Source organism: Thrips palmi, unplaced genomic scaffold, assembly GCF_012932325.1.
Source record: "Thrips palmi isolate BJ-2018 unplaced genomic scaffold, TpBJ-2018v1 HiC_scaffold_12, whole genome shotgun sequence".
NCBI lineage: Eukaryota > Metazoa > Arthropoda > Insecta > Thysanoptera > Thripidae > Thrips > Thrips palmi.
The window spans coordinates 10,182,609-10,207,225 of NW_023144623.1; the positions used below are offsets into that span (position 1 = coordinate 10,182,609).

Sequence of the window (24,617 nt, forward strand, 5' to 3'; positions counted from 1 at the left end):
CAGTGTCGCGACGGCGAGCCGAGGCAAGCCGAGCCGGCATTCCAGAGTGTGGTGGAGACTCGTAAAGAGCGACGCGCTGACGCTCACGGTGGCGCTTGCGGCGGCGAGCGTGTCGCTCGAGGAGGCCCTTGCGGACGCTTGCACTGTGGCGCTTGAAGCGCTTGCAGGACTCGCGGCACTGTTGCTGTTGTTTTCACTGCCGCGCTTCACGGCTCTCAATTCGACCTCTTTCATCGCACGGGAGCGTCGTCGTTTCAACGCTCTGTCTCTCTCGCACCCTCACGGGCCTCCCCACGAGCGCGAGAGAGACGGAGCGCTGTTCGGACACCGCTGGGAACACATGCGGCGTTTTCCATACGCGCATCAACCTGACAGCGGCCGTGGTCAGCAACCTCTCCTCCCCCGCCCCTCTCCTCCCCCTCCAACTCCCCCTCCCCCGCCCCTCTCCTCCCCCCTCCAACTCCCCCTCCCCCGCCCCTGCACATTAAATATACGGCGCTGCATTTAACAAGGACCGAGATGTGTCGCGTTTTAATGAGTCTCTGCCAAGCGGCGTGTGGAGTAGCACACGCGCGCACTCACACACGCACGCACACACACACATACACACACACCACGCCGAAAATGCAATGATTACTACGCGCCCTTAGTGAAAGTAATTTGTCGCGCGCTTCGTTTTCTTGTCTTTTTCGTTCGGAAAACGAGGACGAAAATTAAGCGGCACTCAGCCAAAATTAATTGTTATACGACGATAATTACAGTCATTATGAGGAGCCGACGCGAACCACTAACCTTTATTCCCGAAACCGCACGCCTCTACCGACCACGCCAGGCGGACGTGCAGCCGACGCGGACACGATAGGCGCGACAAGGCGAAAATGTTTTTAAACAACTCCGGAGGCGGTGGTTCGCACCCAAGTCACCGCTTTCGTTTGCGTCTCACGCTGCTGTTTGCTCTTTCTGTTGTTCTTGTTTTTGCTGTTGGCAAAAAAAAAGGCGCGACGCTCGCCGCAATCACGTCTCGCGGCGTTCACGTCGGCGGGTGCGGTTTTAATCGCGCGCCAAATTCAAATCTCGGGTCCGTAAGGTGACGTACGTGCCGCGACGGGCGGACGGACAGACAGACGGACAGACGGACGGACAGACAGACGGACAGACAGACAGACAGACAGACAGACAGACAGACAGACGGACTGAGTCATGCCGCGCAAAGCGATCGGCCAGGTAATTGCCGCTATCAAAGCGTCAACGTGACATCACCTTGTCGTACTTGCGCGGCTCAAAGTCACGAACCGCCGCGGGAAAGAGAAGACTTCCCAAAAAAAACCCAAGAAAACAACGAGTCGGAAATGAAAATGGCACGTTTTCTGGTGTAGGTCGCGGCTCGTCTGTATCGAGCTTTCGTCGGGCAGACGCGTTTTGTTTGGGCCGCGCGGCCACGCCGCCGCCACGCCACGCCACGCCACGCCCCCCGCCGCGCACCGCGCGCTGAAATAGAAACAGACTGCCTGCGGTTCGCCGGGTTCGCCGCCTCGCCACGGAGAACACCTTTACGGCGGAGGGGCGCCGCCGACCCGACCGCCACGCCGCCACGCCGCCACTCCCACGCTGGCTCGGCGGCGTCGGAGAGAGAGAGGCACTTTTGGGCTCGGAGTCAGTCGCGCGCGGCCGAACAACCATTCCGGACAATTCCGGGAAACGACGTGTTGGATGCTGCGGCGGTCGAGGCGGCCGAGGCGGCCAAGCGGCGGGTCCAGCGCTGTGGAGGAGGAGGAGGGGGGGGGGCGAAACACGCGGCAGGCTTCCGGGCCCCGCCTCTGATCGGGCCGCTCACCTTCGCGACGACGCCCCCCCCCTCCCCTCCTGGCGGGTTCGGTGTCTCGTCTGCAAGCCGTCTGGCCGGCCAGGATCGCCGGCACCGCCCGCTGGGTGCCGCTGGGCCGGGCGCCGAGCAGGCCATGGGCTGCCATGGGCCTGGCGGTGTGCCCACACTGCCCACAGCACAGTCCGCAGCGGCTCGCCACGGCCCGGCTAGCGTGGCCGGCGGGCCGGCGGAGTGAATGGCCGGGGGAATGCACCACGCCGGCGACCCGACCGCGGCCCATGGACCACCACCCTGACCACTGCGACGCGGCGGCCGCCCAAAGTCACGCGAAAACACCAGTTCCAGACACGCGTCGCCAACAAAAGCGTTCCATCGCCGCCTCTCTCGCCTGCACTGTTAATTGCCAGCAAATGGCGAAGTGGCGCGAAGTGGAGAGGGAGTTCGGGAGCATTCCGCGAGCGTGCCGGGGAGGGGAATTTATTGCCTTATTCGTTGGCCTGCGTCGGCCTGCGTTAGTCCGGACGAGTGTTGCCGTCTCTCTCGCACCGCTACGCCGCTACGCGACGCCCCGTGCGTGCGAGCGAGACAGAGCGACGCCGCAGCGGAGAGCGCCCGACGTGCAGGCAACGCGCTCGACGGGCCTGCACTGCTGCGCGGCTGCTGCCTACCTCGCAGGCGCTCTGGAGCGAGGCGTGCTGCTCTCCCTGCGAATAAGCCTCAGCCTCGCGGAAGGGGACGTTATTCACACGCGTCGTTGAGGGTGCTCGGCGTTTCGAGGGCGTGGCTGAGAGGGGGTGGGGGGCCCGGAGCAACTTGGACTTGCTTTCCACGTAGTGGCCCCGGCGCCGCGCCCGTGGCCAGACATGGTTTTTCTTTTTTCCTTTTCCCAGTGGCGGAGCCTCCCCGCCCCCCGGCCCGGCCCGGCCCAGCCGATGCCCAGGTAACGTTCGGGTAAGCGAGCTGACTGCCAAGGAGACGGGCCTCGGAATCGCCCAAACGGCCGGCTATATAGAGGATGTTGCGCGAGCGGCGGATCGCGACTCCGTGGCGTGCCTTGCAGTGGCGTGCCTTGCAGTGGCGTGCCTGGCAGTGGCGTGGCGCGCTGATTCGGTCACGTCGCTGGATGTGATTGTCTTCTGCCCCCGCGGTTTGGTGACTCCAGCCTGCTTGGTCTCATCTCTATCTCTCCCTCAACCCCGCAGCTCGGGATACACGGCTCACCTTCTGCCCGTCCCAGACCCCAATCTCCTTTTCTCAAAAATAAAATGATGAAAAAATTACTTATTTATAAAAAAAAGTTGACGCGGGAGCAAGGTAAGTCGATTTGGCGAGTAAACAGACGTTTCCTTATCAGTTTCTGTCCGTCCTAATATTTCCCCGTGAAAAAGAAGGCCGCGGAAATATCGGGGCTCTCGTCGCGAGGAAGCCTGCCGAAGCAGCCCCAGTTCTCTTTTTTTTTTCGCGTTTTCCGCTTTTACGTCCGTACCTTGAAAACGAAATGTTCGGTTTACGAGGAAACGGGGACACTCATTTTTTCCCCCCGCAAAAAAGTCGTCAAAATTACCTTGACTATAAAACCGTGATGCTTGGGAGGGCTATGCGCCGGCTTGGTGGGCCGGCGTAGCTCGTGTGTGGTAGAGGGCCGACGCGGCGGCCCCCGCTATAAATAGAACCCCCTGCAAAACGGACCCCCAACACACACAGACGCACATTCACACACTCGCCCTCACTCACACTCGCGCACGCTGACGACGGCGAAGGGATTTGTAGCCGCGTGCAGCCGCGTCCTTTGAATGCGTGGGGCTAGGCGCCGCATTCATGCAGGGCTCTCAGAAGAATTGGAAACGCCCCTGCAGAAAAAAAAATGGAAAAAAAAATATTGAAGAGTGCAGTGTTTGAACCCGGGACCGTGACCTGCTTGAGTTTGTTTAGGCAGGCGCCTCCTTGAGGCAGCGCGCAGCCCCTGCAGGCCGCCACCAGCAGCGGCCAGCACTGCTGCATGTGTGTGGCTCCCTCCCCCACCCCCTGTTTGCCTGCACGACTTTGCCACTCCCGAGTTCACCGCCCCCCTGCCGGGCATGCCGGATGACTTGGCAATCAGTTGGACAAACTTGCAAATGCGTGCTTAACCCCCGCGAGCGCGCGCGTGTGGCGGGACGGGGTGAGCGGGTTTATGTTGCTTGTTCGCCGAATCGCCTTTCAGATTTCGCGCTCCACTCCCCATCCCCCCTCCCCCCCTACAACGCTCCCGAAATGGCCGACTTTCTGGCGTGAATACCTGCAATTGGAACGGCAAACAAGCGTTTTAAGTTTTTTTTTTTTTTTTTTTTGCTTTGGGTGGTTTTGCATGGCGAGAAGTGGTGCGAGTTGAGCCATTCATCGCTCTCGTGTGTGTGTGCGCGCGCGCTTGTGTGTGTATGTGTGTGTGTTTGTGTGCCTGGCATTCCTCTGTGGTGTTCGCGGTGGATTCAGGTCATTGTGCAAGTGTAAACATTGCCGCGGCTCGCTCGGACGGTGGCGCAAGTATAAACGCCCCGAGAGAGACTTGAACCCACGTAGTGCGGTTTTGAAGACTGCGGAGAGCACCGTTCCAAAAAGGAAGATGTTTTCCTTTTTCCTCGCATTTCCGCGTTGTGCCCATTCTGGCGACATGACTGAGGCTGACTGCACCAGCTGCTTGTAACGGGGTTAGTTAGTGTGATACGCCGGGCCCGCTTCACACTCTAGTGGCGGGGCGGTCGCATGGCGGTCTGTACGCCGTCAGTGGAATTAATTATATCTCGTTAACGCGGGGGCCAAGTTATTCAGTAGTTTGCGCGCGTGTGTGTGGGTGTGTGTGGGAGTGTGTAGTGGCGGCGCGGGACCCGACGGGGCTTTGCAAAGTGGTATAAAGGGTTGAAGGGTGGAGTGGGCCGCCTAGCCTCTTCCTGCTGCAGACTCCGACTGCTCCAGCCAAGGCTCCAGTGCTGTGGCTGGCTGGCTGCCTGGGCCGGGGCTTGGTTGTTGCGCGGTGGCCGCGGGAAATCTACGGAGATTAGTCCGCAGGCTGAGACTCAACTTGGTCGCCCTCTGTCTCTCTCGCACCGCCGCGCTGCGCCGCGCAACGCCCCGTGGGTGCGAGAGAGACAGACACAGGGACCGAGTTGACAGCCTCGCTTGCGATGACGCCGTGGGTAATTAATGACAAGTTTACCTGGCGGTGAATCTCGCAGCACTCTCAGGTGGGGCCCCCTTTGGCCCCCGGTGAGCAGGGTCTTCTTTCCTGCTTGAGCAGGGTCTTCTTTCCTGCTTGAGCAGGGTCTTCTTTCCTGCTTGAGCAGGGTCTTCTTTCCTGTTTCGCTGTTTAGCGCGTCCAGCGCGATGAAACATTCAGGAGGCCGTCTGCTGTTGGTCTAGCACTGCCTGTGCTGCTCCGGGGCCGTCATGGGGGCGTCGCCTCCACCAGCAAAGTGCATGCCAAATGAAGGTCCCTCGCAGCGCCCTGACCCAGAGGTCCACGCGGTCCTTGGTGGATCCTGCAGGGGGCGGGGCCAGGCGGGACCAGGCGGGGCAGGCCGCTCTGGTCAGGGCGGTGGTGGGCCGGCCGGGCGACCTCGGAGCAACCTCGCCTCGTTCGGTTCACTTGGAAATGCTAATGCATTCCGGACCACGCCACGCCACGCCATGCAGGTCAGTGGGGCTGTGGGGACAACCCCCGCCCCGCCAACGCCGTCACCTCCAAGGAAAGGGGGCGATGGTGATGGTATTTTTCAATTACCTGGTATTTTTCAAGTGGCAGTTGGTACTTTTCAAGCGCCACCTTGCATTTTGGCAAGTACTTGCGCAAGTGCACGTGGTCTGATCCGTCACCGTGCACCGCCCTGCCGCCCGCGGAAGTCACGGTGTGTTGACTCCGCAGTCTTGGGCCACCCCGCGTCGCCCCGTGTGTGTGTCAGCGAGAGGGAGAGAGATCGATGTGCCCGCGAATTTAAATCGCAGCCAGAACCCCGTCCTCCGCGGCAAGCAGAGCGACAGAGACGGGCGAGAGAAACCTCTGGCTTTCTCCGGATACAGACACCACCGCACCTCTGTGGTTTTGGTTGTCTTATGAATGAGGGTCGCACGGCGGCGGCCCGGCGGCAGTTTGAACAGCGTCGCTCCGTCTCTCTCGTCTCGCGCACCGGGACGGCCGGGACGGCGCGCCTCGTGAGTGCGAGAGAGACAGAACGCGGGAAAGGGGCGCCGTATTTACGCTGCCGTGCCGTCGCGGTGCTGTGGGTTATTCATCATTGAATACAGGGAGCGGGGCGGTCGGGCGGCAGGGAAGGCCCAGGGAGGATTCAATTTGCGAAGGTTCCTTGCAACGAATAATTTGAGCAGGCGGCGGGGCGGGGGCGGGGGAGAAACTGAAGGTGAGTGTGTGACGAGACAGGAGGGGCCCCCTCTCCCTCCCACTCGTGGGACGTCCCCTGTCGGACCGCTGCGGCGCGAGAGGGACGGGACGACCCGGGCCAGGCCCAGGCTCAGGGGGCGCTCGAAGCGGAGGCTGCAAAATATCAGTGGGGGCCGCAAAAGCGCAAAGCGCGGGCCATTTGAATAGGCAACGAGTGGAAGGGGAGGGTGTGGCGTATGGAGGGACGGGGTCTGGTCTGGGCCCTGCCTGGCAGTGCCTGGCAGCGCCTGGGCCATGAATGGAATAGCAATCTGGCCATCCTGCCGGTAAAAAAGGAGTCGAAGGAGTCGAAGGAGCCCCCCAAGGTGTGGCCAGCTTATACCTTCAGTGCGAATTAATTTTAAGACGAAAATAAACGGGACGACGAAAAGGAAGAAGAAAATAAGAGGAGGAGGAGGGTGATCGGCGGAATCGGAAAACAAAAAATGAAGCGGCAACAAACTTTTGGAAAAGTTATGACTGAAAAGGGGGCGAAGACGAGGAAAAAATGAAAATAAAAGTGTCTGCAGTGGTGGTTCCTTAAGTGCAGGCGGGAGGCCAGTTTGACGGTGTACCCCTTGAACTCGGCCGGCGGGGCGGGGCGGGGGCGGCTGGCACTCTCGAAGAATATTAATTGCGGCCAGCCATCGATAGGGGAGGGGGCAAGGCGAGAAATTGCAAGCAACTTCATCACTGTCTTCGGGGAGGATCCACCCGCCCGACCCGCACTGCGGAGGGACACTGTCAAAACTTTTCAAATATTTTTCTTGTGGAGGGGGAGTGCCCGCCAAGTGGAAGTGTTTGGAGGCCCGTGCGTGTGCTGCTCGTGTGACAGAGCTCTCTCTCTCTCTCTGGTCCAGTGGACGGGGCGTGCCGGACGCTTGATGTCCGCGTTGGCCGCGTTTGCTTGTTTGATGTGTTCGTTTGTTCATTAACCGGCCTGCGCTCATTCGCCTGCTCCGGCCTGCTCGCTGTGCCGGCCTGCCGGCCCATTCTGTCTCTGTCGCACTCCGGGCGCGTGCCGCAAGGCCGCAGTGGTGCGAGAGAGACAGAGGACATGTGGCTGCTGGGACGGGGAGGGCCGGTCACGTGTCCGCACCCTTAATACGCATTCCGCACCACGCCCGGCCACGCCCGGCCCGGGAATGGATTAGCAGTCGACACCTTGCCACGGGAGGGAGGGAGGGGGAGAGGGAGGGAAGAGCGGCTAACTCGACCCCCGCCGGCCGCGCCCTGATTGGGAGAGCCGCAGAGGGAAAACAAGGCCGAGGCTCATCAGCACAGGTGCGAGCGTGTGTGCGAGAGAGAGAGGGAGAGAGAGAGAGACAGAGAGAGGGGATTGAGATGTGCCAGTGGGGAAGGACGCTTGACGCGTGAGGCTTTGCTCCGCCCCCCTTTTCCTCGCGTGAGCATCAAAAAGCTCAAAAGTGCCTCTCGGCTGGCTTTTTCATTCATACTTCATTAAGCGCGACAAGTGTCGAAAAAAAATTGTTGAAAAAAGTCCGCCAAGAAACTGCACACTTTTTCCTCCTTCTGCTGAAATTTTTCTAAGTTTCGAATTTGGCTGGTGACGGGCGGTGTGAATCCGGGGCGTCCACTGTAATGACTTGGAGGGACGGGGGGTCGTATTAGTGGCGCTGGTTTCGGCCTGCCGCCCTGCGCATCCCAGTTGGCCCGTAATCAATCCCACCATCCTTTCATTGTCAGCAGTCCCTTTGACCCCGCCCGGCCGAAGTGTGGGCCGGGGACTCGGTCGCGCTGTCTCTCTCGCACCCCACGGGGGGCTCGCTGTGAGTGCGACGGGGACAGCGCGACGGCCAGGGCGGCTCGGCCCGGTCAAAGGGATGAAGGTCTGATCCGCGCCGCGCCGTGCCGCGCCGTGTCACCGCGCTGTGAATCGCTAAACCGCTGACGTGGAGCAGCTCGTCAGCATCTCTGCCGCGCTCTGTCCCTCTCGCACCCCCGCGGGCCGCCCCACGAGTGCGAGAGAGACAGAGCGACGAAGATCTGTTTGGAATGAGCCGAGCCGCCTGCTGCTGGTGCTTGGGCGCCAGCTCGGCGTCGCGACGCGTCGGCGGCGTCCCGTTGGTCGCACTGTGCGTCTCTCTCCTGCACGTGCGCGCTCGACTTGTGTTTTTTCTCCCCCCCCCTCCCCCTCCGGACGCGCGTAATCGTCCGTCCGCCCCCGCGATCTGCGACGCGGCTCCTCGCTGTCTCACTTGGTGCGAGAGAGACAGAGGCCCGGCCAATTGTTTGACGAGGGCTGCGACGCGCTCCCTCTCTCTCTTTCTCTGATGTCACGCTCCGACACTCAACCCGGCCCACGCCACCCCACTGGAAAGTGCCAAAGTGCAATAAGTGTTGTAATTACCGAGGCGCGCGCCAAAGCCGCCGGGGTCGTGATGGTGGTGGCGGCGGCGGTGGCGGCGAACCAAAAAGTTTGCCGATTTGGCGCGCACTCCGGTTGGACGCGCCGTATGCCGGCACTGCTAACAGGTGCCCGCCGTGCCCAGCGGCCCGCGGTCGCCCTGCCTGCAGAACACGATCAACATGATGAGCAAGATGAACAAGGTGAAAAAGATGAAGCAGGTGAACAAGGTGAACAAGGTGAACAAGGTGAGCAAGATGGGCAAGATGAACAGAGGAAGACGCGCTGCGGGCAAAAACGAATCGCCGTCCTTTGTTGTGTTTGCCTGGGCACTGCTTCGCTGCTTGTGTGGGCTGAGGGCTCCGGGCTCCAGAGTTGCGCATCCAGGTCAGTGGAACTGGAGCTGGAGGGCCGCAGGGCCCAGCGCGCTGACCGGGGCGCGGCGGGGCGGGGCGGGGCGGGGCGGGGCGGGGCGGGGCGGAGCGCACGCGCGCGTCGAAACTCGGCGGCGCGGCTTACTGAGTACAGCAACATGAATGGGGTGATCCTGGAGTGATTCCCCTAGGGGACGCTGTCGGCGGCACAGGAGGGGGCGGGGTGCCCCACCCCCCTTTTTCGCCGTCAGTCTCAGCGACTCTTCCAGGACGCCCCGTTCCGTCTCGTGCACAATTTAAAGCGTCCCCCGGGGGCCGGGCCGGGCCGGGCCAGGCCGGGCCGGGGGTTCACTGCTTTCCTTGGCTCGGACCGCCTGCCCGCCCGGTCGGCCGCAGAGGACGCCGCCACGCCGCCGCTCCCCCTGCTTTATGTAAAATTCGAGCCGACGCCAGCAGCTACTTGTGGAGACGGTTCTGCGCGGCCACGCCGCCGTCCTGGCGCGGTCGCACACAGACACACAGACACACACACACACGGGCAGGTAACGAGATCGCCGTTTCAGCAGTCTGTATCATTCCGACGGAGCGGAGGGACCAAGCCGCGGCGAAGGGCGAACGTGGCGAGCAAGGCGAGCAAGAGCAAGGCGGAGATGTCTCCTCCTAGAGCACCACCACTCGCAAGACTCGGCTGCCGACTAGACTCCCCTCACCACCTCTCACAAATTTCCTTCTGCTAAAATATCCAGAAAAGCAGCGATTTTGAAGGATGGCCGAGCGCACTGGTGCACGCGTGGGGTCACACGTCCGGTTCGAGTCCTGTTCAGCGCCTCTGGAGCTCGAAACGCCTCCAGCGGTCTTCTGGCCCACTGTGGAGGGACACCCGCGTAATGCAAAGAAGGAGAACGGCGGCAAGGCCGTCAGTGTTTCCGCGCGAACTTCCGTAATGAGAGGGTGAAAATTTAATGAATACGGAGGCAGCCGAACTTGAAGGAGTGGCAGTGCCGTGGCGTGGCGGTGCCTGGAGGTCCTGGACTGCCGCTCGGTGCTGCGAGGCCTGCGAGTCCTGCGATTAGTGGGAGTAGCCGGACTGTTTGGCCACGCAAATGGCTTTGCTCAGGGCCGGGCTGCGGACTGGGCTAGCTGCCCCCGGCCTTGCGCTCTGCGTGTCCGGGCCACCCTGGGCCATCCTGGGCCGTCCTGGGTCGGCCCCGGCTTAGCGCCTGCCGATGCCCAGATACGCGACTCGTGCTGAGCTTCGCATCCGAGGGGTTAGCCGACCCGAAAGCTAGCAGCCTCGGCCCGGCGCGCAGCGGTCCGGGTTCCTCTCCCGCTGACGTCCCGTTCTTTGGTTTCGGGTCTTCGAGCGAACCGCTGTGATGCTGCCGCCGTGTTCCACCCAAGACGCACCGCGCTGTGCGAAGCTGCACGCCCCTTTGAGGGATTTGCAAACAGAAAGACCAAACCCGACTCCACACCGGGCTGGCGGGCTGGCTGAGAGTTTAGAGTTTCTCTAGAGCGACCTTTCGCTCCGCAGCGCCTCCGAGATCACTTTTCTTCTGCCAAGGACGCGATAGATTTCCCGGGAAGGCATTTCCGCCTCGGCCGCCCCGCCCCGCCACGCCCCGCCCTGCCGTGCCTCCCCGGGCGACGCCGTCGTAACCTATCGCCCGATTGTCTGGAGCCGGTCCCGAAACAATTAGACGAAAAACAATTATCAGCAATTGTCCGCTCCCCCCTCCCCTCCCCCCTGCCTAGCTCCTCGCTGACCGAACAGGCTCGGAGCAGCCGAGCCAGCGGAGCCAGCCATGGCCCTTCCATTGTGCTGTCAGAGCATTTGCCTCGTGTGTGGATGTTTGCGCGTGTGTGCGTGTGTGTGCCGAGCTGTCACCAGAGCCATCTTGTGTCTGTCTGCCCGGCCCTGCCGCCAGCTACTCTGCGAGCACTCTGCGGGCTTCGCGCCGCTTGGCGCTAGCTAGACAGCAGACCGATTCCGAGAGTCGCTTTCGTCGCTCTGTCTCTCTCACACTCGTTGGGCGTCCCGCCGGTGCGAGAGAGAGAGACAGACTCTCGCAATCAGTGTGCAAGACGCGGCAGCTCGACTTGTCCGGCTGGCGGTGCGGTTACTTCGGCACTTACACTCGAAATCCAGTACACTGGGGCGAGACGCGGCCGGCCGCCGCTCAGTCTAGATTTACTTTGTCATTTTCTCTCGGCGCCGCCCCGCCACTGGAAGTGGAATTTCCGGAGCGGCAAAGCGGCAAAGCGCTTTTAAAGCGGTGCTGACAAGGCGAGCTTCCGGCGCGGCGCGGGGGCGACGGGGTGACGGGGCCGCCACCAGGTGCGCGAGGGGAGAGTCCGCCAAGTCCGACAAGTCCGACAAGTCGGGGCGCGGTCGCCGACGACCGCACCGCCAAGCCGGCCGGACGGACGGACAGACAGACAGACAGACAGACAGACAGACAGACAGACAGACAGACAGACAGACAGACAGACAGGCAGACAGACAGTGGCGGAAATAACAAATAGGAAAGGGCGGGCATCTCCATTCATCTCGTTTCCGGTTTTGGCCTTTTTTAAATTGTGGCGGCAAGTTGGCGGTGGCCTCGCTGCTGCTGCTCTTTGTGTGGGCGCCGGGGATCCGGCCGTACCGCACCACGCCGCGCGAGGAGAGCTCGCCGCCCCTATCCCGCTAACAAAGTCGGCTTCCTTGTCTCCATCCTCTTATCGCCGCGTCCCTGTGCGCTCTCTCTCTCTCTCTCTCTCTCTCTCTCTCTCTCTCTCTCTCTCTCTCTCTCTCTCTCTCTCTCTCTCTCTCTCTCTCTCTCTCTCTCGCACGCACACGTGCGCGCACCCACGCCCACTCGACACAAGCGCGTTACACTATTTGAGTTTGTCTGGGCGCGCGGAGGCAGCAGGCAAGGCGGCAGGCAAGGCGGCAGGCGGCACGGAGCGCCTGCAGTGGCGAGGCTAGGCCGCCCGCCCGCCAGCCGTGCGCTGGGGAATGCCTGGCGCACACTGCACAGGCGTTTTTCTCTCTTTGTCTCTCTTTCTCTCTAGCCGTGTTCCCTTTTGTCTCATTCCCTCTCGCTCCCATGTATGTTTGCCGCGTTGCGCCCCTGCCGCCTTTGCGCCTTTTCAGATTTTGCACGCGGCGGCGGATGTGAAAGGGTTTTAGAGAGATGGGTCTCGCTGTGCCTGTGAGTGCCCCCGTGTGCGCGCGCTGGGGCGCTGGGTCTCCGGGCGGGGTGTGGCCGTTTATGGTGCGTATCAAGTTGCGCTCGCAGAATGCGGTCGGCGAGGGAGGCCTGCCAGGCTGCTGGTGTGAAGTGACAACCCTTCCATCCAGCCACGCTAGCGTGGCGACGCGACGTGTCACGCTCTTGCGAGGAGCACTCTTTGATGACGGCGTTCTCGGCGGCCTTTCTCGGCGACCTCGAATGGGTGTTTCAATTTCCGGAGGCAACAATCACTTAAATTTGAACTTTGGAAAAATGCGCGCCATTTTATGCATTTGTTTGGTTTCGGAGGGTAGAACACACGGTAGTACACTTGTGGCACGTGGAGTGGCCCCGGGAGTGGCACGAGTAGCATTGTGTGTGTGTGTGTGTGTGTGTGTGTGTGCGTGGGGTGGCGCTTCAAAGGGTGCCGTCGGCGCCACGCTTTGCGCTACCAATAACAGCATGGCAGCCCGTGGTCGTTTTCCAGCAGTGCCCCCTCCCCTTCCCCCTCCTCCCCCGGGGATTGGCTTATAGTCGGAGCAGTTTACGCCGCGGCGCCCTAAGCCGGGCCGCCTTAGCGCCCGCCCCGCCCGCCCAGCCTGCCATGCATGCAGATGCTTGCGGATAGTGCGGCGCGTGTATACACGCCCCGTCCGCCATCGGCACAACACGGTTACGGCGGGGCGGCGTCGCGGGGTTTGGGTCCACTGATTCCGCGAGTCGTCTTCGCCGCTCTGTCTCTCTCACGGCGCGTCCAGTGTGGGTGCGAGAGGGACAGAGCGGGGAGAGGGGGACGGCCTTCTCGAAAGGAAGTGGAAGGTAGAAGACACACGTGAAGTTGCGCCAGGATCTGCCCTGACGTGTTGGAAGGAGGGGGGGGGGCCTCAATACACCGACCGCCCCTCAAGCTGTCGGCCTGGCAGGCCTGGCACGCCCGTCACACTGCCGAGGAGAGTCGGTCCGCGGAGTCTAGAGACAAAAACAGCGTCGGGGAAAAAGAAATTGAAGAGAGTGAAAACTCGTTTTACCGTTCGCGACAGTGACAGTGGCGCCAATGGGTGTTTGCAGCTCGCCCACTCGCAATCCGGCAGCCCCCCCCCCTCGGGACTCATCGGGGGCTGGACGGACACTGTGAGAGCGAGGTGCAAAGCCCGGGGGCTGCAATAAAAGTGACCTACTGCTCCTCGGGGACGCCCCGCCCCGCCCGGTCATTCATAAAGGGGGCTTTCGACGCCCCGCCCCGCCCCACCCCGCCCCGCCCCGCGGCCCCAATCCGGGTGCCCAGATCAGCCCAGCGCGTGACCGCCCGCACCCTGCTGCTGGAAAAGGTGGACGGAAGGGGGGGGGGGAGCTCCAGGCTCCATGGCGCGTCTGTCTGTGTTTCAGCGTAGACCCGCCCAAACCAGGAATGGGTATACAGTCGCAGTACCGTGCCTTTTGTCCCTAAGTACGAACAAAGAACTCGGCTCGAGGTGCACACTTTTCGGCGAGACGACGGCTGGCCGTTGAGACTCTCTGTCCGCCGGGGCGCGCCGCCGAAATCGCTCAATTATTTACATTCATAAGGCCGTAGCTTTGTTTCCCGTTTTCTTTCTCCCTTAAAGCAGGGAACACTACACTGTCGGATCGTCGTTGTGTGGAGTGCGGAGTGGCCCTGGAAAAAAGGGGGGGGGGACTGCCGGGGGAAGCCCCTGATGGAAACAAAGTAGCGGCAATGTGTGCGGCCCTGGTTCCTGTTTTTCACCGGGTTTCTCTTTTCGTTCCAGGTGAGGTCCTCCGTGAGCATGAGTGAGTACGGCAGCCGCAGCAGCATCCAATAGGCTGCCCGCCAAAGTGGCTTTTACGGGCCGAGCCAACCGCGCACTCGTGACGGAGGCCGAGTCCCGGTGCCCCGGTGCTGTGCCGTTGGAGCGCCGGACTGCGGCGGACTGCGCCCGGCTGGAAGGATCCCGGAACTGTTTTGATGAAACGGTCGGTAACTTCCGGTAACTTCCCAGGGATTCGCGGCAGCAGCGTCAAGTTGGGGGCGCGGGGCGGGGCGGGGTGGGGCGGGGTGGGGCGGGGCGGGGCGGGGCGGGGCGTGGCGGGGCGGGGCGGGGCGGGGCGGGACGGCTGCTCGATGCTTGACCAGGATCGCGGCGCAGCAAGTTTCTGACGGCGACAACAAGTTGCCTCCTAAATCAGAGGGTGGAGGGCAGCGGCGCTAAATACGGACCGATTCGTATATCACTTAGAGAGGGTCGCTTGCGGCCGCACCGCCGTGGCGGTTCCGAATGCCGGCCCGCTCGCCGTGATGCGTTCCGCCGCGCCGTTCGCGGGTTCGACTCCCGCCGGCACTCGACATTTTTTTTTATTCCCACCTCCCATAACAGATTAAAAACTTTGCTCTTTGGTTTTTCATAAAATATTCCGAAAAGCGATGGAAGCACGTTAGCGCGCTCAAGTTTGTATTTTTTTTCTTACGCTTCCCCTTTTTCTTGCTCCCTTCATCTTTGTAACACCTTAATTTTTTCCCATCGCCGTTCTCTCTGGGAGAAAGAGAGAGACGGAAGGCGGGGCGGAAAAGAGAAAAGGAGGGGCAGGGAAGCAAGAAGCCCCTTTCGCCACGATCTGGCCACTTCTGCTCGTAAATTTGCAGATAACCCCCCGCGGCCCGGGGGGGGGGGGCACACCAGGCGTTTGTTGCCTTGATGCCCCCCGACGCAGTCTGGAACTTGTTTGTTCGATGCGGCTGGGCGCGGCCGAGGCAGCCATGAGGCAGCCACGAGGAATCCACGAGGCATCCACGAGGCATCCACGAGGCAGCCCAGACTGCCGCCTGCTGTACTGCAACCCTTTAATAAAAAGACGCAGCGCGAGAGTTCATAGCGAATGTTTGGCAAAGTTTGGCAACGCCGCTGCGGCGCTGCTAGTGAAGGCTCGGAATTTCCTCTTCGGGGTTATTTCGCCGACCTCACTATCTGTCCGCGCCTTTTGTCTCGACTTTTCGTAGTTTCCCTTTTCCAATATTTTTTTTCCGTTCAAGTGGAGTTTTAGGCCTTTTCATTGCGTGTGTTGATTTGAGCCCCAGGCGGATCGCAATCGCTTTCCGTTTCATGGCTGCTTAATTCAATCTGGCTCCACGGCTCGGCTGCTGCACTGCGCGCCGCTGAATCGCAATGAGGGGTTAACTTCCATTCGTCGCTCCGTCTCTCTCGCGCGGCCCTACGGCCCCACGGTGCGAGGGAGCGCGAGGGAGACGGGGCGAACGGCATGGGCCCGTGCAGCGCGATGCAGATCGGTGCTATTTTGGCGCGCAAAGGCTGTGCTGGTGGAAGGGGGGCTGGAAAACGCCAGCATCCTGTTTGTCCCAGGCCACGTCCACGTCCTCGTCGTCGTGCTCGCTGCTGCACTGTTTTATTCCATTCCCCTTGAGATTGGTGGCTTAATGGGAAACGAAACGCCGCGACTGCTTTTCGGGTGTGGGGCGGTCGGGCCTCGGGGCGGCCGGGCCGGACGCAGTCGACGTAGTCCAGATTGGCTGGTATGGTCCGTGTCTCGGCCGACTTGCCGCCGGTCTGGCGGGCAGGCAGGGCTGGCGGGCAGGCCGCGGGTCCCGGGGGAGCGGGGCGGCCGGGGGGCGGCCTGGGGGCGCCACTCTCCGGATGTCCAGGCCGCCGCCAGCGCCACCGTCGGGCCAGGACGGAAGGGCGACGGTCTCCTCGACCTCCTCGGCGAGCAGCGCGGAGCAGCGCATTCCGATGAAGAAGCGCGGATGTTTTGTCCAAACTTGCGCGGCCCCTCCGTGTTGCCGCCACCGCGGCAAACTTTGATTGGGCAACGGTCCGCGAGGCTCGCGTCGTCGTCGCCGGGCGGCAAAAGTTGTTGGGGTTCGACTCCCCTCTGCCGCGACGGACATATTTTTTTGTTTCCTGCTTTTGCGCGCGCGCGCGCGCTTGTGTAATACATACCTGAGCCTACACCCCTGAGAGACCGGAAGGGGATTCGATCTCGGGCTTCTCCGAAAAGAACGGGGAAAAATGAAACAAGTTGTGTCGTCGCGGTGTCTCGGCCCGCTGCGTGTTTACATGGCGAGGCTGGCGATGCGTGTTTTCGTTTCCATCTCTCTCTCTCTCTCTCTCTCTCTCTCTCTCTCTCTCTCTCTCTCTCTCTCTCTCTCTCTCTCTCTCTCTCTTACGCAATCGTCTTCCTCCTTGTTGCCGCGAGGGGGGAGTGGGGCGTTTGTTTTGTGGCAATGCCTGGCGATGCTCGGCGATGCTCCCTCGCCGTGTCGGCAGCGTTTTCCATTAGAGTCCTTTTGAGGCGAGGCTGGGCGAGGCCGGCGGAGGCAGACGGATTGGGCCGGCCCGCGTAATGACTGGAACCGCTGGAGAAGCGAGGACCGGAGGCAGCTTCCAGGGAGCTTCCAGCGCCACGGCGATACCCCGCACGACAAGGACTCTGGAAGCTCGTAGCGCGGGCCGTGCGCTCGGACCAAGGCGCGCGGTGTAATCTTTTTTCTCTCTCCCAGATAGCGAAGCAGCTGCAGGGCGGTTCCGAACCGTCGCCTTGTCTCTGTCGCACCCACTGCGGGGCGGTCCGTGAGTGCGACGGAGACAGCGCGACGCCGCTCGGAATGAAGCAGGCAGCAGGCGGCAAGACACCCCCGCCCCGCCCCGCCCCCGCCCGGCGAAATATTATGGCCGGTGGCATGGCTGTCTGCTCGGCAGTAACTGCCGTCGTCATGCAACGCATAAAGGGAAGGGAAGGGCCGGGCCGGGCCGCGCAGAGCACTGCTAGCACTGCTCGCGCCGAGAGGGGAAGGCAGTGCCTTCCTTGGGACCCGGCCAAGGGCCGCCCGGCCTGCAGGGAGGCGAAGGCAAGGCTCTTTCTGGCTTTGCCCGCTCTGCCCCGCCTTCCCCAGGCTCCCTGGATACGACCCCGCAGTCGCTCCCACCTGTAATCCTGTAATCAGAGAGTCGGGCGCAGCGCAGCCCGGGCCGCGCCGAGCCCCGGCCGCCCCGAGCCCCGGCCGCGCCGACTTAGGATCGCCGTGTCCTTGCGGAGGGCAAGGATTATCGGAATCGGAGAGACCCGCCTTGCGAGTAAAGGAAAAAAATATTAAAACACGTGCGGCTGAAGAAATAAAGTAACCCGCCGGGAGTTGAACCCGAGTCTGCACGAACGAAGGCCGGCCACTTTGTAAGCATCGGCTGATCTGGCGGCGTCCCCCGCCCTGTTTGTTTGTTTCCCGATAACTCGTTTCTTCGGACGGACGCCCGCGGCGCCTTCCCGACAGTGTCGGCGCCCGGGGCTTAGGCAACCTAACCTGGCGCGGTCGTCGGCGAGCTCCGTGCCCTGGCCTCTGGCTGCACCCAATTCGATTACGAATCCATTATGCAATGGCGTCGCGGCTCGGTTTTCGCGCTGGGCGTTCCGTTTTTGGCGGCGCTTCATCTCTCGGACGGACGGACGAACGGACAGACAGACAGGCAGACGGATGGACAGACACGGAGCGCGGCGCTCCTCCTGCGGAAGACGAAGAACACCACTCCGGCGGTCGTCTCGAGAATAATTTGTCGCCGTCGCCGAGGTGCGCGTCGCGGCGCGGGTTCGATTCCTCGATTTGGGACCTCGACAGGGGCTGCCAGCGATCCGGACTTCCCCCCCCTTTTTTTTAGAACGCGAGAGGGATTCTGTGACGGCTGAGCTGGAGCCGGTGCCGTGAGCACACCCTTGAGACACACGGCGAGGCGGGGCGGGGCGGGGCGCGCGAGACTGAGCGGTGTTGCGGCTGTGTGTGTGTGCTCAGCCGGATTTAGGATTTAGGGGGACTTATTGCGGATTCCCAATACAAGCAGCCAACACAGCGTGCGGTAGTTTAGGCGCTACTCCGGGGGCCCTCCGTCGAGGGAGCTTACACACTCGCTCCTCGAGATTATGTGCCGCGCTGGAGGCGCTGGAGGCGCTGGAAGACCTCAAAGCTGGGGGCGAGCTTCTCCAGAGCTTCTCCAGAGCTTCTCCAGGGCCAGCGGCACTACAGCCCTGCTCGCTAAATTTTCCAGGCGTCCGGCACGCGGCCTCGACGCCCTAAAGTTTGCCACAGTGATAAAGAATATTCAGAGGGAGTGTGTTCCGGCCGCCCGGCTTGCTTGCTTGCTTGTCCGCTCTCTGCCTTCTTCCTTTTATCTTGGCCGTCACAAAAAAAAGTGGAAGCAAAAAAAAATATTGCGTTTTTCCGATAGCGCCGCTTGAGACGCAGGCAGGTGGGACACGGCTGGGCGAAACGTTCTCAGGTGTTCGTTTCAGTCAATAGCAAATAGCAGCGCGCGCGTGTGTGTGTGTGTGTGTGTGGTGTGTGTGTGTGTGCGTGTGCGTGCCGGCGCACGTGTCACGAAACACCTGGCCTCTGCGAGTGTGCACGTGTGTGAGGAGAAGAAGAAGAAGAAGGAGAAAAGGGAGTGTGGGTGATAGAAAAGAGGAAACGACGTGAGGAAAAAGCAAGGTGGGCACTTTCGGCCTTCTCACCTCTTCTGTTATAGTTTTTTTTTCTCTTATTCTCGCGCCGCTGTTGGTCCGGACCATAAAGCCGAGTCCGCGTCCGTCCGGCGGGCAGGCCGGCCGGCAGGTAGGCATGCTGCGCATTACTTCCTCGCGAACGCGCGGGGGGGGGGGTGATAACGTGTTGCCAGCCATTTAGGCAAGATATTCTGGCACCGCGCGCCGGAACAGCGAAGGGGCCTGGGCTGGGGGGCACCTGGCCGGGCCCAGCACGAGTCGCCCTCAAGTCCCACCCTTTTGTGCGCGCTGCGGTGCGGGGCGCGGTGCGCGGCCGCCGGAGCGTTCCCCTGTCTGCTCCGCTCCCTTGTTCCGTGTCGCGCCGGCTTTCCTCGTCTCTTCTTCTGGCTGCCGCTGTCGCCGTCCCTGTCGCACCCGCCGAGCCCCGTGCAAGCCGAGCCTGGGCTGGCCCGTCCCGCTGCCGCTACCCGCCTAAGCCCCCGCTGGAAGGTCCTGGCTTTCCTGGTGTTCCCGCGGTGTTTCGGGCGCCGCCCGTTTCTAAATAGCTGGCCACCCTTGCGCGCCACTGTCCCGGCTCGCCTCTCTCTCTCTCCTCACCTTGACGGCCTTGACGGCCTTGGCACGCAGTGCCGTGTCCCACTGCGACCGCCAAGGTAAATAAGTGGCACTGTTAATGGCTTAAGGATTCCAGGAAAGAGGAATCTCGCCCCCCCCCCCCCGCTCTCTTCTTGGAAGTGTACGGTGTTGTCGTGGCTCTCGGCGGACCTCTGAACCCTGCCTCCGCCCCGGCGGCCGCCCCGTCCCGCTAATTTGGCAGTGCTGCAGGCCGATTCCGAGCTGCGCTTTCGTCGCGCTGTCTCTCTCGCACCGCAACGGGGCGCCCCGCGAGTGCGAGAGAGACAGCGCGGCGTTGTTCGCGGAAGGCGGCGGCCCGGTGGGGCAGCCGGCCGACACCTCCTGATCATGATTGAGCTCACCCCATCCGCCGCCGCCGCCACGGCAGCCGACTCCCCATAATCCCCCCATTGTGCCTCGCGACCACGCCCCCCACCCCTCGCCCTCCCTTCCTTCCTCCCGGTCTGGAGGGACCCAATTGGTTACTCAATCGCTTTACGTATTTGCGTTGCATCTCCTCTCCTGTATCGGACCGTTTTCATCTTTGTTATTCCAGCCTCGTGCCGCGGTCCTTGCGTCCTTGCCTCCTTGCGTCCTTGCCTCCTTGCGTCCTTGCGTCCTTGCGCGACCGGCGTGGCGCAGTGGCGCGGCTTGGCTCGGCTCGGCTCCTTAAAGTAGACAAGTCGGCGCTGCCTCCGCGGCGGAGCGCCTGTCAACCTCAGGGTCGGCCGCCCGCCGCGCACCGCTGTCCACGGGTTGCCCATCTCTCCTTCCGCAGGCGCTCGCCTTGCCGCGCCTTGCAGTGGGTACCTCGCGGCCGCGCCTTTTTCGACTGTCTGTCTGTCTGTCTGTCTGTCTGTCTGTCTGTCTGTCTGTCTGTCTGTCTGTCTGTCTGTCCGTCCGTCTGTCTGTCTCTTTCCCCTTCTTCGTCTCCTTCCCGTCGCCACCTCTGGATTTGTGGCAGTCCCCCCTGTTTGACTTTGCCGCCGGGGTGGGGGACTTAAGGTGCTTTCGGTCACTTTGTCGAGGTGAAGAGAGAGAGAGAGAGGGGGGGGGTGACAACGGTTTGTGGCTGTGGACTGGTGGTAAGTGGAGAGCTCCGACGCAAGGCACGGCTCGACACGGCACGCCACGCCACGCCCGCAAAGGGCTGGAGTTGAGTCTCAATTGGCGACAGGCGAGTCGGCCACACCCACCGGGGGAGGCCCAGCCCGGTACGGCCCGGCCCGGCCCAGCCCGCCGTGCCACTCCACTATCGGAAGGGGATGAAATGACAATGAGATAATTCGGGTCCCGCGCAGCGCGCACTAACCCACTTACCGAAATGACCGCGTTTGGGTCGTTTTCGAGCCCACCGGGGATAGATAGATGGATGGATAAATAAATAGATAGTCGGCCCGATGATGAATAATTGAAACAGGCGGTCGGATTCGAACGACGCTAGCCGCTCCAACGGGGAGTGGTGTTGCGTTGGCAATACAGCCCGCTTAAAAAAGAAAGGAAATCGGAAGCGAAATGGAAACTGGCGATGTCCTATTAGGGGCAACGCTTCCACACCGCTGCCTCATGAATGTGATTGGTGTGGGACTGTAGGGCCACCCTGCCGTGGCTGCCTTCCGGGCCTTTGCCGCGCCCTGCCGAGTCGGGCCACTTGGCGAACTGGGGGCCGGGCCGGGCGGCTGAGGGTGGCCCCACCCGAAGGCCGAGGGCCCCACCCGGGGGCCCCACGCGTCGGTCCATTACACCTAGCAACAGAGTGTGCATCGTGGTTCCATCACGGTAGACGCGCACGCCCTCGGAGGCCTCTGTCTCCCTCGCACCCCCACGCCACGCCCCACGGCCCCCGCGAGGGCGAGAGAGACAGCGCGCGCGGAGTTTGCGCGGCTCAAACTTTGTCCCGTGACGCCACTGGAGAGGATAGATCGCCTCCAATAGGCGTGTGGTGTGGAGGGGCCGAGGTCTCCCACACTGCAAGGCGCTGGAAGGGACTGGAAGGGGCTGGAAGGGAAGGCGAAGGCGCCGCGAGGTGATTGGATGGAAGCATGAGACTAGGGGTAATGGACTCGCAACGGAGCTGGCCGGAATCTCTGCCTTGCTAATTGTAGTTCACTATTTCTCCGACTAAATATGCGATTTTTGAGATGGCTCGGGCATTTTCGGAAAGAAGACATCTTAAAGTATGCCCTAAATTCTTAAAAGTTTCAATTTTCCCACCAGGGCTCGAACAGGAGCAGCTTCGCCGTTGCGCTTTTCAAATGCGCAGGGCGACGGCCATGGTGCCAGGGGCGACGCAGGGGGGGCGCCTCTTCAACTTGCGATAGAAGCTTCCGGATGCCGCAAAAGTGATGGGACAAGTGGTGCACCTTGATATATGTCGAAGACAAACTATGTCCCATCACTTTTGCGGCATCCGGAAGCTTCTATCGCAAGTTGAAGAGGCGCCCCCCCTGCGTCGCCCCTGGCACCATGGCCGTCGCCCTGCGCATTTGAGAAGCGCAACGGCGAAGCTGCTCCTGTTCGAGCCCTGGTGGGAAAATTGAAACTTTTAGGAATTTAGGGCATACTTTAAGATGTCTTCTTTCCGAAAATGCCCGAGCCATCTCAAAAATCGCACATTTAGTCGGAGAAATAGTGAACTACAATTAGCAAGGCAGAGATTCCGGCCAGCTCCGTTGCGAGTCCATTACCCCTAGTCTCATGATGGAAGTCCGCCGCGCCGATCGGCCGACCGCGTCAAAGGCGAAAAGGCTCCGCGAGGCTCGTTTGAGCCGCCGTCGTCAAACCGCCAATCGGCCCGCCGCCAATCATGCGCCTAACTTTGTTACAACACCAGAAAATAAAATGGATTTCAGAAGGGCTTTGAACCCGGGGCCTCCCACCAGCATCACCTTGGATCTAAAAATTCAATCCAGTCGTTTTTCTTTGTCCTTGTTGCGCGCGTTGTACTCGAATCTCTCCGCTCTTCGCCGAAAAGACACCGCAGACAGCGTGCGGGTCACCGCGTCCCTGCCGTTGTCACGGGGTCACGGTCGGGGCCCACGAGCTCGGCGGGGCTCGGCGGGGCTTGGCTGAGCCAGTGCGGGGTCGGCAGCCCGGCCGCCCTCTCTGCCTCAGCCGGCCTCGCCAACAAACGAAGAGATATGGGCGTCTCTGCGGACCGACCGACTCCAGCCACTCCAGCAGCTGCTGTCTGGCCTCGCGGCCCTAGCCTCGCGGCCCTAGCCTCGCGACGGGGATGAGTGCGGAGTTGCGTAACTGTTTACTGTTTCGGTATGCGCGGCGCAGCCGTCTGACTGTGTGCGTGTGACAGAGAGAGAGAGAGAGAGAGAGAGAGAGAGAGAGAGAGAAAGAAAGAGAGAGAGAGAGAGAGAGAGAGAGAGAGAGAGAGAGAGAGAGAGGGCACGTCACGTTGCTGACGAACGGAGCAGCATCCTCATTACACCCCGCGCCCTCTCTGTGTTGTTTCGCCGTGTGAAGCATCACCCCTCCCCCCTCCGTCCTCGTCCTCCCTCTCCTCCTCCTCCTATTCGACTCCGCTGCGACGGACGTGTCCGCTCCTTTATCCAACAGACTGACATGTTGTTGTCGTTGTTTTGTGTTTTTTTCCTTCCCCCGGTGTATTTGCCACCGTTTCCCTCCCCTGTCAAAGACACGACGACGCTCAGCGAGAGGTGCGGAGGACACGGGGCCGACCGTGGCGTGGCGTGGCGTTCGCGTTGCCGTGGAGACCGATGTGCTGCGCAGTTTGTATGGCAATCTCGACTGTAAACAGGAAACAAAACAGAAATCTAGAAAAAAGAGGAGTCCAAAAAAAATACAGCAGTTTTTGTTGTTGGGTGTGGTGGTGTAGCTCTTTCCACGAGAAGAAGTGACCCTTAGGGCGAGCACCAGAAAGAACCTCAGGAACTCACGATAAGTTAGTGAGATGATGGTGGGGGATGCTGCACTGGCGAGGCGGCCGTCGGGATTCGAACCCAAGCCAGTGGCGTGAAGCAGCAGCCCGGAGTCAGGCTCGAGCCTTCTACAGGCAGCGGCTTCTCTTGCGAGGGCACCACAGAACCCCGCATAGCAGTCGGCGGCTCGGAGTGAAAGCAAGACAGCAAGAGGCGAAATTCGAAAAACCTCCGACCTTGGCCGCGGCGTGGCCTCGCCGTATGCTGCTCGATATTCGAAGACGCAAAGGGCTCCCCTGCGTGGCGCGTGGCACTGCGTGGCAGGCACTGCAGTCCCGCGGACTGCGGGGACCTGGGCGGGCTGCTTGCGAACAGCGTCGCTCTGTCTCTCTCGCTCTCGCGGGCCGGGCCTGGGGGTGCGAGAGAGACAGAGCAACGACAGCACCGTGCGGCCTGCAGCAGCACCGCCGCAGTGTTGGCGGAGGGGGCGCCGGGGGGCACCGGGGGGGACCGAGGGGGGCGTCGGCGAGAACGGAGGTGAATGGAGAGCCGCCCCCGCCGCCTCCCTGGGGGCTCTTTCCTTCCGAATAGGTTTGCTCTAGTCCGACGGCCCCACGGCCCCACAATTTGCTCCAGCGTTTCCTTCCTGCGTACGTGCCGGCCCGGCGGCCCACTCGCTGGGATACCGTGGGATACCCAGCCCTGGCCTTCCCTGCACCGGGGGCGCCAAGCCGGCTGCCTGCCTGCCTGCCCGCCTGGCTGGGGCTTTGCAAGGTAACGAGACTCGGCGCAATTTGGCCGCGTCGGAGGCACGCGCAAAAAGGCTGAATTGTGCGACGTTTAACCGAGGGAGGGATTTCGCACCACGGCCGGAAACTACGGCCCCAGTTGGCTGCTGCAGCCCCGCGCGCGGCGCGCTCCGTCCGCTGCGCGACCAACTCCCTTCCGCCGGGGGAACAAACGAGTGCCTGTGCAGGCAACAACAAAGGACTGGCTGCTCAACGCGCTGTGCACGAGGACCGGAAAGGCGCTCTGTGACGGCGGCGGTGCTGGGCTGCTGGACGCACATCCAATACTCTCCCGACCGGGTCGCACTGCAACCCCCTCCGGGGCGGACCTATTGTCAATGGAACAGCCACTTTTCCTACCAGTGTGCCATTCGCGGGACCTGTAGTGTCGCTCAGACCTCTCGACCCTTCCCGATGACGGGGTCGCACTGCCCTGCTGCAGTGCAGCAGAGTAGCCGGGCGTCAGGCAGGTGCACACTGGGTTGCCTCCCCCTGTCAGAGTGTGTGTCTGTGTGTGCGTGTGTGTGCGTGTGTGTGTGTGTGTGTGTGTGTGAGCCCGTCCGCCCGGCTGGGCAGCGTAACGAACTTGATTTAGTGCGGGAGGAGATTACGCATTGATAGGTCGCA

General features: G+C 61.8%; 1 protein-coding gene across 3 annotated transcripts in view; it reads left to right on the plus strand.

Moving 5' to 3' along the window:
* Positions 1–24,617, plus strand: part of LOC117640222 (carboxyl-terminal PDZ ligand of neuronal nitric oxide synthase protein) — an 84,899-nt gene that overhangs the window by 32,877 nt on the left and 27,405 nt on the right. The gene's annotated exons all lie outside the window — the stretch shown is intronic.